This window comes from Lycium barbarum, chromosome 8 (assembly GCF_019175385.1).
Source record: "Lycium barbarum isolate Lr01 chromosome 8, ASM1917538v2, whole genome shotgun sequence".
Taxonomy (NCBI): Eukaryota; Viridiplantae; Streptophyta; class Magnoliopsida; order Solanales; family Solanaceae; genus Lycium; species Lycium barbarum.
Window position 1 is genome coordinate 23,980,684 of NC_083344.1, and position 13,160 is coordinate 23,993,843.

The 13,160-nt window shown below is 40.4% G+C and overlaps 1 long non-coding RNA gene across 1 annotated transcript; it reads left to right on the forward strand.

The window, feature by feature from the left end:
* The first annotated feature begins 601 nt into the window (after window positions 1-601).
* Window positions 602-3,062, forward strand: LOC132605035 (uncharacterized). Its single transcript, XR_009568979.1, has 3 exons — window positions 602-801; window positions 1,690-1,755; window positions 2,688-3,062. It is a non-coding gene; the product is annotated as an uncharacterized LOC132605035 (long non-coding RNA).
* Window positions 3,063-13,160: the final 10,098 nt, after the last annotated feature.

Sequence of the window (13,160 nt, forward strand, 5' to 3'; positions counted from 1 at the left end):
AATGACCCGGGAGGCTGAGGAGCAGATGAAGAAAAAGTATCCTCACCTATTTCCAGTACCTTCAGGTAATCCAATTTCTATGTTTGACTATATTTATTTGTGAATCATTTGTATATGATGGCTATAAAAGAAAATCCCCCGAATTTGAGTAAGATCCGTAGCATTAATCCAACATTCGAGGACGAATGTTCTTAAGGGGGGGAGGATGTTACGTCCCGTATTTTTATACATTGGAACAACCCGGATGAACTATGATAATTTAAGGCCAAGATTATTCCGGGATTTGAAGTCGGGACTTTTGACCATTTGATTTTATTTGAGATATAAGTTATATATGAAATTGATGGCATTGAACACCTAGGAAAAATTGGGACCACAATTTATAAAATCGGAATAAAAATATGGTGCAAAAATGCCTTGTGGGCCGTGTAAGTTGAAATGGTCCCACACCTTGTGTGGCCAATTTTAATTGGTCCAACACATTGTGTGGGCCAAAGACAACTAAGAAATATTTGTGGACTTAAAAAGATGACTTTAAGTCATCTTTCCCTCATTTACACTTCAACACCTAGAACAAAAAAAAGAAGACAAAAACTTGAGAGCCCCATTTTCTTTCTCCACTGTTTCGGCCAGCCAAGGAGGAAACCAACCCCCATTTTTAGCTTCCCAAAAATTATTTCCTTGGTGTTAACCCACTAATATAAGGACCCTAAGTAGAGTAGAAGCATCGTTGGAGCGATCAACCTATTAATTTTTCATCTTTTGGAAAACCCTAGCCTATTGGAAGTTGAAGAGAAAAAGGTAAGATTTGATCTTGTTTTTGTGTTATGAAGGTTATATTCATGTTGTAGTATGTTAATATGGTTGAAAATTATGAAATAAAGTATGGTGAAGTTGAGGCCATATGTATGAGGGTTGGGCGTGTGATGGGTGTGTGTGTTGTGTGATATTGAAACTATGAATTAATGCCTAATTAGTATATTATGACCATTGTAAGGTGAAGAACTTTTGAGAATCATCCATGTGGGTATGTTAGTGTGCTAGCCGAAAATGGGTCACCTTATGTGCCAAGAATTGAATTATTATCGCTTATTGTTTAGCCGTCGTCGCCATGCATTCTATGTTGGAAATGAAAGTTTATTGACTCAAATTGATGTTGTAAATATTGCGGACTGATTTGGAGGTTGTTGTACATTTAATGTAAATTATGTATTGATGAAAATAGCGTTGTTAGAATGTAAAAATTGTAGACACAAACCATGATTTGGAAATGAAGAAAAGTTAGAGGGGCTGTCTCGGTTAGGGGCTGTTTCGGGTAGCTTAGGAAAATTTATGGATTGTTGGAAAAGCTGTATAAATTGCTTAGAATGTCTTGAAATGTTTTTGGTATGGGTTCGGGTTAGTATGTGAGCATATAAGCGTCGATTTTGGGCTTGAAGGTAAGTCGTCGAATTGAAGTTATGAAAGTCGATAAATGATGGCAAGAGAGCTATTATTGTTGAATTACCTTTCGGATTAATTATTAATGTTGTTGTGGTTGTTGTTGATTGATATGGCCGAGTTAAATTCTCGGGGTAGCCTATTTACAGGGGAAATGCTGCCCAAATTTCAGTAGAATTAAGGGCGAAATTGGAATTTAATGCCCAAAAGTCTTTAGCTAATGATTGGCATTTTATGGCTTATTTTTAGATCGTGGGCAGCCCGAATCATAGTTTGGACTTAGCTCGAGTTGGATCATATTGGAGAGCGTTCGAGGTATGTAAGGCAACTTCCTTTCTTTTTGACATGTCTTAGTTTTTATAGGCTAAATTAGAGCCTTAAGGAAACTTCCAAATCCGAAACCCGAGCATGTTATGATCCGTATATGTTCTTTGGCACTCTTATGTATGATTTGATTAAATATGAACCTTTATGTATTTGAAAAATCGCTTTTCGAACTTTGCGCAAAAAGGTTTCACTTTAAGGAACTTCGAAATATCCGAATGCCATGTCTTTCACATAAATGCTCGGATTGCTCCAATATATTTTTATAAAATTTTGCATTACGTATAACGAGTATGTTTTTCATAAGCGGGCCCGACTTGGGTAAATTCCCACCCGTGGGTCCCGCGACTTCCTTTTATGAAATTCGGGAGATTTTGAAAGAATTTGTTAAGACTACTATTCGATTTTCAAATATGATCGTTTTGCTTATGTTTGAATTTATGATATTGATTTTATGCATATGACTACTCACGACTCTATTCGTGCATTTTGTTATTCCCTTCGCCGAGTCCCGGGCCGGTTATGTTATCGTGCGCATTTTTATATACTCCGGAGTTATGCTGTGTTTATGGTTCACCGAGCTACTCGCAAAAGAGGGTCGGGTTCCATCTATATTTGGTGTTATGCTGTGTATGGCGTTATGTTGTGATGTGATATGTGACGGGGATACGGAGATTTGAAATCTTTCTGGTGTTATGCTGTGTTATGGCGCTATCGACAGGCGGGCGACCATATTCTTCCGTACCCTATGCATGCTTTACATATTTGAAACTAAATAATTTGATAAGATTGAATTTGCACTTATGTTTGATACTCCCATTTCGTTATGTCTCAGATTTGCTTTCTGTACATTCTGCTTTGCATACTCAGTACATATTTCGTACTGATCCCCTTTATTCGGGGGCTGCGTTTCATGCCCGCAGGTACAGACGCACAGTTCGGTGATCCCCCAGTTTAGGATATCCCCTTCAGCTGTTTGGAGTGCTCTTCTCATTTCAGAGCATACACTTTTGGTATATACTTTTGTTCGTTATGTATGTATATATATTTGTTCCGGGTACGGCGGGGCCCTGTTCCGCCATATGATTCGTTTGGTCCGTTTAGAGGTCTGTAGACTTATTTGTGGGTGTGTGTGCCTACTACTGTACAGTTGTGTCCATATGATCTCTTTCGTTATGGCAGCCTTGTCGGCTCGCACATGTATATGTTGTTCTGTTGGCACTGTGTGGCCTTTGTTGGTATTTGCTGTGTACAGGGTTATTTTGGATAGTCCGAAAAACAAAGGAAACTCTGCCGAAATTTTCTTTGAAAATCTTATAAATTTGAAACACCACCTTGTCGGCTTCTGTTATATACCTGGATGTGTTTGATATAATCTGAGGCAGCGTTTGATATTTGTATCGGTATAAGTCATCTGTTTGCCGCTCGGATTTGTGATTGTGTTCGGGTGCCCAATTCGGGCACTAGTCACGGCCCGCGGGGTTGGGTCGTGACAGCTACCCCACCCGGGCACCCCTTAACACACATTCACATAATATCTAGGCGATTCATAAATCAAGTCATGCATTCTAGTCATCAATCATATTAGTCCCGTTGGGCGACAATCATCTTGGATAACATCATAGGCATCTATGCCATATCAAATGTACAAGGCCAGCGAGGCCAACGAAATGATATACAAAACATAGGCCGACAAGGCCAAACATAACTACCCATATACACATGTCTACGAGCCTCTAAAAGGAGTATACATATCACATGAGCGGGACAGGACCCCGCTATGCCCACAACTATATACACAAAAGAATAAGTACCCAAAAGCTATGGCTCCGAATGAAATGGAGCTCTGCTATGAAATCTCTGAGAAAGCAACTACGGATCAAGTCTGTCTCCCTATGCACCTGCGGGCATGACGCAGCATCCACAACAAAAGGACGTCAGTATGAAGATTGTACTGAGTATGTAAAGCATGATCAACGTCGATATAGAAGCATCATAGACAATATATGAAGTGGCATAGGAGGGAAGACAATAATATCATCATCATGGCACTTACCTACCTTTCATAGGAACTTTCCATTTCTCATGCGTATTTCATAATAGTGCTCGTATTCGTATACATGCCCCTATTCGCATTCATATACATAGTCTTTTCACATTCATATTCATATTATATACATAGCCATACCCTTATATACATACATAGCGTACCCGACCATAAGGTTCGGTGTTTCATACATACTTGGCCAACCAAGGCTCAATGTTATATCTACCTGGCCCTACCAAGGCTTCAGGGTTATCCGTACCATCTGCAGATGTGTGCGCGCGTTACGTAATCGTATACATACATATACATATATTCTACCTGGCGTTATAAGCTCGAGGTTTCATTATAGCCCTTCATAGGCACACATAAGTATAATAGCCCATAGGCAGCTTTAGCATCATTATTATTATCATTAATATTTCTATCATCATTATTATCGTTACGTCTATCTTATAGGCTTACTCGTCACATGAGGAGCGTAGTACAATCGTAGTACATATCAAGGATTATGAGTTTATGAGCTCGGAAGATCAATCATTTGAAGACAACATACTCGTATAGAGGATTTAGAAATTTGGCCAAAGAACCATGCCTTATGAAAGAAGGGTTAGCCTTACATACCTTTTCGTCGAACTATTCTACACTTGCACGTACTCCTTCGGTGCCCACGTTTATACCTTCATTGAGGTCATACTATCATTAGGATCGATAACTAACACGCATGGCCAAAGCTAGAGAAAATCGGACAGCATCTCCTTTATTTATACAACATTTGTCCATATCGTAATTCAACTCCCAAATGTCAACAATACATTCATAATATCATATCAATGGCCATTAATCATCCACATTATCAAGGTTTCTCAATTTACTTTCATTTGTCCATGTTCATGGTCATAACACCCAACTTCGTCCATTCATATACAATGTCTATTTCATGGTCTTAACGTCATTTATAACACATTCATGTCACAACACAACAACAATCATGATTCAATTCAAACTATTTCTCAAAAACGTCACTATTTATCATTCATAACCCATTTTGCTATACTCTTCTAATGACCAAGCATTTTAACTCTCAAATACCTTAAACAACATATGAATATCATGAATCTTACCTTAGATGTTGTAGGAACAAGCTTTAGTTGATAATACTCCACTTTGAGAAAAACCCTAGTTTTCCTCCATTTCGATTTCTTGACTTGAATGGTCTTTAATGGGTTTCCTTACCCTTGATTCACTTGATTTATGTTGTTGATGGCTTATAATCCTTGAAAACTTGTGTAATAAATGTAGAGAGATGTTTTAGAGAGAAGGGATGAAATGTGGAAATGATTTTATGAACTTGGTCCCTATTAAATAACCCATTCACTGATCTGTCGGGTCCATTACACGGTCCATTATACGGTCCGTATAATTGACCGTAAAACGTGCCTTTCCTTCACCCTTCACTGTGACCATTTGACGGTTCATTATACGGGCCGTAAAAATTTATACAGTCCGTATAATTGACCGTAAAATTGCACCAGTGAGCAACCTTCGCTGTGATGGTTTTACGGTCCATTATACGGTCCGTAAAACATTATACGGTCCGTATAATGTGTCGTAAAACTCACCAGTCCACTGAACTTGTTCTCGTCACTTCGTTGATCTCCAATACTTATGGAACCTTCTTAACACTTGTTTAACACTTCATTAGCAATCTAAGGGACGTTATAACTCTTTCCCAAAATGCCCTTAAGTCATCATTAACTCGATACTCGTATTTCACTAGTTCTATCACTTGCGTACCAACGGAAGATTTTCCGAGGTGTAACATACGTGTATACTTATATTATATCTATATGGGGTATGGGGAAGGTGACGGCGTTACATATGAACTACCACCTGATTAGCTGGTCTTATGATGATAGTTATGCCCACAGAGGCCAATATGATGATGATTATGCTCATAGAGGCTGATATGATACGATGGGATGCCCACAGATGCTTGACAGGTGTTATATACGCATATATATGTTTGATCAGGCATTATATACCTATATATACAGTACTTATGCATGTCATTGGCCCTCAGAGGCAGCTCAGATGTACAGGTTGCTTTCGTTTTATCCTACATACTTTCATGTCTTCTTTATGTTACTTTCCTGCCTTACATACTCAGTACTTTGTCTGTACTGATGTCCCTTTTTCTAGGGGTTGTGTTTCATGCTTGCAGGTTCAGGTAGATAGGTTGACGATCCTTCTCTACAGGTTGTTGTTCAGCTGATATTGGAGCACTCCCCTTGTCCTGGAGTTGTTGTTGTGTTTTGGTACGTTATATTTTTGTGTACATACGGGTATGGCTGGGCCCTGTCCCAACCTTATTATTTCATGCACTCTATTAGAGGCTTGTAAAAAGTTAGACGGTGTATGGTACTGTCAGACGGTGTATGGCCCCCTCGGCCTATATTTTTGTTGTATAGTTGTCTACGATGGCCTTGTCAGCTTTTCCAGTTTTGTCCAGCATAGTTATATACGTATGTCCTTAGGGCTCACTCCTTTTCGGTATATTTCTCTTATGATCTAGCGGGTTGCCATCTAACGAACCTAATGGTCCACTCTTGTTTATGATTATGATTATGAAAGCATGATTAGCGGTGCTCGGCAGGTAGGGCTCGGGTGCCCGTCATGGCCCTCTGGTTTAGGTTGTGACATCTGGGGTCGGAAACAAATTAGGATATCTAGACTTCATATCTTCCTCGGCTTCCCAAGTCATCTCTTCTACATTCTTATTCCTCCAGAATACTTTTATGGAAGCTACATCTTTGGTTCGCAACCTACGAACCTGGAAATCCAAAATAGCAATAAGGAATTTCTCATATGATAACTGCTCTATAACCTGAACGTCATCCAAGGGTACAACTCTGGAAGGATCCCCGATGCACTTACGAAGCATGAAGATCTGCACTTTCACCCATATAGGGCCTCATACGGGGCCATCTGGATACTGGAATGGTAGCTATTATTATACGCGAACTCAATGAGCGAAAAATGATCATCCCAGCTACCTCCGGATTCTATCACACATACTAGTAGCATATCCTCGAGCGTCTGAATTACACGGTCAGCCTGCCCGTCTGTGTGGGGATGAAATGTTGTACTAAGGTTCACCTGTGTCCCCAACCCCTTCTGGAGAGATCTCCAAAAGTTAGCCGTAAACTGTGTAGCTCTATCTGAAATAATAGATACTGGAACACTATGAAGTCTCACTATCTCCTTAATATATAACTTCGCATAATCCTAAGCGGAATATGTAGTCCTGACAGGTATAAAATGTGCTAACTTTTTAAGTCATTCAACTATCACCCATATCGAATCAAAACTGTGTTGGGAATGAGGTAAGCCTGTAATGAAATCCATATTAATTGCCTCCCATTTACAAGTTAGAATCTCTATATCCAGCAACAATCCACCAAGCTTCTGATGCTCAACCTTTACCTGCTGACAATTAAGGCATTGGGCCACGAACTCTGCTATATCCTTTTTCATACCATTCCACCAGTAAATCTCTCTGATATCATGGTACATCTTCGCTGACCCTAGATGAATAGAGTAGCGGGAATAATAAGCTTCTACCATAATCTGCTGACGTAACCCTGCAACGTCCGGAACGCACAATCTTCCCCGATACCTCAGAACTCCGTCTCCAAAAATCTCAAAGGGTGACTTTTTTCTGTGGGGCTGTCTCCCTGTACTTAATCAAAGAATGATCCTCATACTGGTGTTCCTTAACATCAGCTACCAAGGATGATGTCGTTGTATCATAAACTATGACTCCTGCATTACCTGAGTTCAATAATCAAACTCCTAGGCTGGCTAATTGATGAAGCTCGTGAGCTAACTCCTTTTTCTCTGATCGTAAGTAAAAAAAATATTACCCATAGATCTGTGGCTAAGGGCATCGGCTACTACATTCTTCTTCCCTGGATGGTATAGAATATCAACATCATAATCCTGTAACAGCTCCAATCATCGCCTCTGACATAAATTCATCTTTTTCTGCTTAAAGATATACTGAAGGCTCTTATGATCTATGTAAACAACAACTTCAACGCCTTATAAATAATGTCTCTAAATCATAAGTTCATGAATCATCGAAGCGAACTCTAAGTCATGGGTCAGATAGTTCTTCTCGTGCTTCATTAGACGCATTAAAGCATAAGCGATAACCTTACCGTGCTACATCAACACACAACCCAATCTGACACCCGAGGCTTCACAATAGATAGTATAAGCCTCTGATCCGTCTAGAAGTGCCAAAACTGGTGCTAAAGTAAGTCTGTTCTTCAACTCTTGAAAACTCAGCTCACAAGCATCTATCCACTGGGACTTGGCTGCCTTCTGAGTCAGCTTCATTAGTGATGCTGAAAGAGAGGAGAAGCCCTCTACAAATCTCCTGTAATATCCTGCCAACCTCAGAAAACTATGAACCTCTATTGGTGTCGTGGGTCTAGGCCAAGTCTTCACGGCCTCTATCTTTTGAGTGTCGACCGTGAGGCCTTCATCAGATACAATATGTCCGAGGAAAGCCACGGAGTTCAACCAGAATTCACATTTAGCGAACTTCGCATACAACTTCTTATCCTGATGAACCCTGAGCACAACATGCAAATGATATGCATGCTCAACCTCTGATCAAGAGTAGACTAGAATATCATCGATAAACACAATCACAAACAGATCTAAGAAGGTTCTAAACACGCTGTTCATCAAATCTATAAATACTGCTGGTGTATTGGTTACCCAAAAGACATCACAGGAAACTCGAATTGACCATATCTGGTCCTGAATGCTGTCTTTGGAATATCTTTTTCTCTGACCCTGACCTGATGATAACCTGATCTCAAGTCTATTTTCGAAAAGCATCTGGCACCCTACAACTGATCAAACAAATAATCTATCCTCGGGAACGGATACTTGTTCTTTATCGTCACCTTATTCAGCTGTCGGTAGTATATAAACATCCGCAATGAGCCATCTTTCTTTCTTACAAATAACACTGGTACTCCCCACGGTGACATACTAGGCCTATTAAAGCCCTTCTCGAGCAAATCTTTCAACTGCCCTTTCAGTTTCTTCAACTCAGTAGGGGTCATCCTACAAGGAGGAATAGATATAGGCTGAGTATCTAGTACTACATTGATAGCAAAGTCAATCTCCCGCTCTGGCAGAATGGCTGGAAGCTCGTCTGGAAATACATCTGGGAATTCATTAACCACTGGAACAGACAGAAGGGTCGGTGGTTTTGCTTCTGCATTCTGGACTCGAACAATCTGATAAATACAACCCTTACCGATAATCTTCCTTGCCTTGAGATAGGAAATGAACCTACCTTTCAACGAAGCTGTATTACCTTTCCACTCCAGAACTGCCTCTCCTTGAAACTGAAACCGAACCATCTTTGTTCTGTAATCAACGTTAGCATAACAAGAAGCCAACTAGTCCATACCCATAATAACATCAAAGTTTACCATGTCCAACTCAATCAAGTCTCCTACGGTGTAACAATTACTGACTATAACTACACAATTTCTGTATACTTATCTAGCTATCACCAGGTGTAGATACCTCAAAAGGTCTAAACTTTTCATGTTTTATCCCAAACTTACCAGCAATAAAAGGATTGACATATGATAAATTAGAACCTAGGTCTATCAATGCATATACGTCATGGGAGAAGACTGAATATACTTGTAACAACAACAGGTGAGGACTCGAGATCCTGCCGACCAACCAATGCATAGATGCGGTTCTGAGGACTACTCGAGCTAGATTCTCTACTCTGCCTCTACCACAACCGGCTACTGTCTAAGAACCCTGCCCAGGAGGGCGTAACGATGATAAAGAACCAGCTGCGGATCCTGACGGCTGAACTACACCTCTACCACCTCTCGACGGACAATCTTGCATAATATAGCCTTGATGACCATAAGTATAACACATATCTGAACCCAAACAAAACTGTCCGGCATGCAACATACCACACTGAGCGCATCATGGCAGAGATGGTCTTATCTGACTGGAATCACCTTTGAACTGGGAACCAAAAGCCCTGGAACTCTGGCGTGACCCAGAATAAGTGGGTCAGTCAAACCTCGATCTTGGAAACTGTAAAGGTGCACTAGCCGCTGAATAGGCTAGACGCCTACGAAACTGCTGTTTGTGACCACCCTGGTTCTTGCCAAATGAACCAGAAGATTTAGCTCTCTCACTCTGGCCCCTATCACGGTCTTGATCAACTCACTGATGTTGCTTCCCCTACTCTAGGCCCTGAGCACATGCCCGAATACGATAGATATCCATACCCTCCTGAAGTAAAGCCGTCATGCCATCATTAATCAAATGCGGCCCAAGTCCAATCACGAACAGGTGTACCCGATCCTCCATCTCAGCTACAATTGTGGGAGCATATCTGGCTAGGGAGTTAAGTGAAGACTGTACTCCCGAACACTCATATTCTCTTGGCGTAGATTTGAAAATCTATCTACTCGAGCCCGTCGGGTCTGTGCTGGAAAATAATGTCGAAGGAAAGCCTCTATGAACTCCTGCCACACAGCTGGAGGTGCATTAGTCCCTTTGGACAACTCCGAAGTCTCATACCACTAGATGACAACATCCTGCAAACGGTAGGAAGTCAACTCTACTGACTCAGTATCAGAAGCATGGATTACCCTCAATGTCCTCTGTATCTAATCTAAGAAATTCCTGCGGGTCCTCGTCTGGTTTTGATCCTGTAAATACTGGAGGGTCAAACTTGATGAAGTCTCAAACCCTGGTACTAAAAGCCCTGTCAGCATAACCAGTACCCATACCCTGACGCTGGGCCTGGGCGGCCTCCAACTGAGTCAATAACCGAATGGAATCGCGCATCTCCTAGCCGGGTTGAGGATGCTGTAGCTACATCCCATTTGGGCCCTTCTGGAATGGAAGGGTTCTGGGAAGGTCGAGATGGGGCCTAACTTTGGGACTCACCCAAGCTCATATCTCTGGTTGCACCCGACTGGTATCCTCATCTGTCACAACCCAAACCGAAAGGCCGCAACAGGCACCCGGGCCTTACCTGTCGAGCACCACACTAACATACATCAATGACCATACTAACATACCTAGGTGGGCTAAGAGGGCCTTAATAAAACAATCCAAGTAAAACATAAAGAGTACTAAACAAAGAACAACCCCAAAATGATATACATGATATACACGGGCCTACAAGGCCGACATAAACATCCATATTTCAATTCGTAGGCCGATAAGGCCAAACAAACATCTATATACATGACATCTATCTAGAAGCCTCTAAAGAGTACATAAACATTATAAGGTCGAGACAGGGCCCCGCCATATCCATAAACATGTGTACATAAGTAGACTGACTCACAAGGGCAACTCCGGAGCAAATGGAGTGCAACAACACCTTCTGTTGAGCTGGCAACCTACTGGGAGTACCGTCAACCTGTCTATCGGGACCTACGGGCATAAAACATAGCATCCTCATGCAAAGGGACGCCAGTACAAATAAAGTAACGAGTATGTAAGGCAGGAAAGTAACATAGGAAATATATGACAGTAATATGAGATAAAAGGAATCAACCTGTACTTCTGAAATACCTGGGAGGGATATGATATGCATAAGTATTGTATATATGCGTATATAATGTCGTTCATACATATATATGCGTATATAACGCCATCAAACCTCTATGGGCATCATCATCATGGCCAACTGATTAGTGTTGCGTATATAACACCGTCGTGTATATATATATATATATATATATATATATATATATATATATATATACGTATATAACACCATCGGCCTCTGTGGGCATTATTATCATAGTATCATATATATATATATATATATATATATATATATATATATATATATATATATATATATATATATATATAATGCATAAGTATGATTAAGAGTACATTCTGAGTCGGTCAGAATGACGTAAGGTCGTTGCACCTCCGAACTATGTTATGAGACTAACATCATCATCATTAGATGACTTCATGAGACATATGAATCATATGAATAGACTTACTGAGAATAACACTATGAAGACATGAATCAACATGAACATCTCTAGCTAGTAAGAGCGATATTGTTATGGCATAGCATTTCAGTTACGTGTTGTTTCATAGGATCATGCCGAAGGAAGAAGGGTTAGCCTTAATATACCTTTGTCCTTAGCTTAATAGTCCAACTTCTATCTTTCGTAGCCTTTCGATCTACAATAAGGGTAATAAAACTCATGATCAACACTCTTACAGAGCTTAAAACATACTTCTAAGTTAGTAACTCGTTTATAGAAATTTAGGTAGCATTTCCCCTATAATTTTCGTCTCCCATCTATGCAAAACTAGTTCAACAAGAACAAGAACATTATAAACAACATCATATACAGGTTCTTCTATCAACGACCATTTGATATAGAGCTTAGAAGCTCAAACGATAGCCCCCACACACAAGCTCCTCAACATAACACCTTAATCACAAGTTTACATGTTCGCTCTATCACAAAACTTAACCAACACCTAGATAAGTTTAAGCACAAGAAAGAGAAGGTTTAAATTACCTTAAACAATCAGAATAACTTTACTCCAAAGCTTCTATCAACTTACAACAACCCTCAGCCACACTACATCATCGTAGAAGAACTTTCCTTGATGTCTACCATACATTGATGGTGGATTTGAGTTAGTTGACCTTTGATTCCTTCTTGAATCCTAAAGATATAACAGGGAGGTATGGAGGAGTATTAGGACTAAGTTTGGTCAAATTATGACAATAAATGAAGCTTACACCGTATTTAAAAGCCCAAAGGTCGGCCACCACCTACCGTATTTGCGATGTAGATGCCATATGCGGCCGCATCTGCTAGGGCATTTCAAAGCAGAGAATTTTCTTAACTAGGGCATTTCAAAGCAGAGAATTTGCCTAACTTTTCCTTCCATCTGCACCCTAATACGTGGGTCAAACCCATTTTGCAACGCATAAGGCCCCTCCTACACTATTGAACTTCGTCGAAATTTGATTCCTTCGATTCGATTAACCACTAACCTTTATGACATATAATTAACACTTGTTATAGACCTTCCTTGACCTTACAGGGATTTTATGGTTTCTTCGGGCTTACGTTAGTCTACTTACAATACGAATGACATGGAAAATCCGAGGTGTAACATCCTTCCCCCATTAAGAACATTCGTCCTCAAATGTAGGGGCGTATAGGGGTAACCACTGGTCCGTAGTGTCTTGAGATATTTCTATAAAGTTCCCTTCATCAGTGAG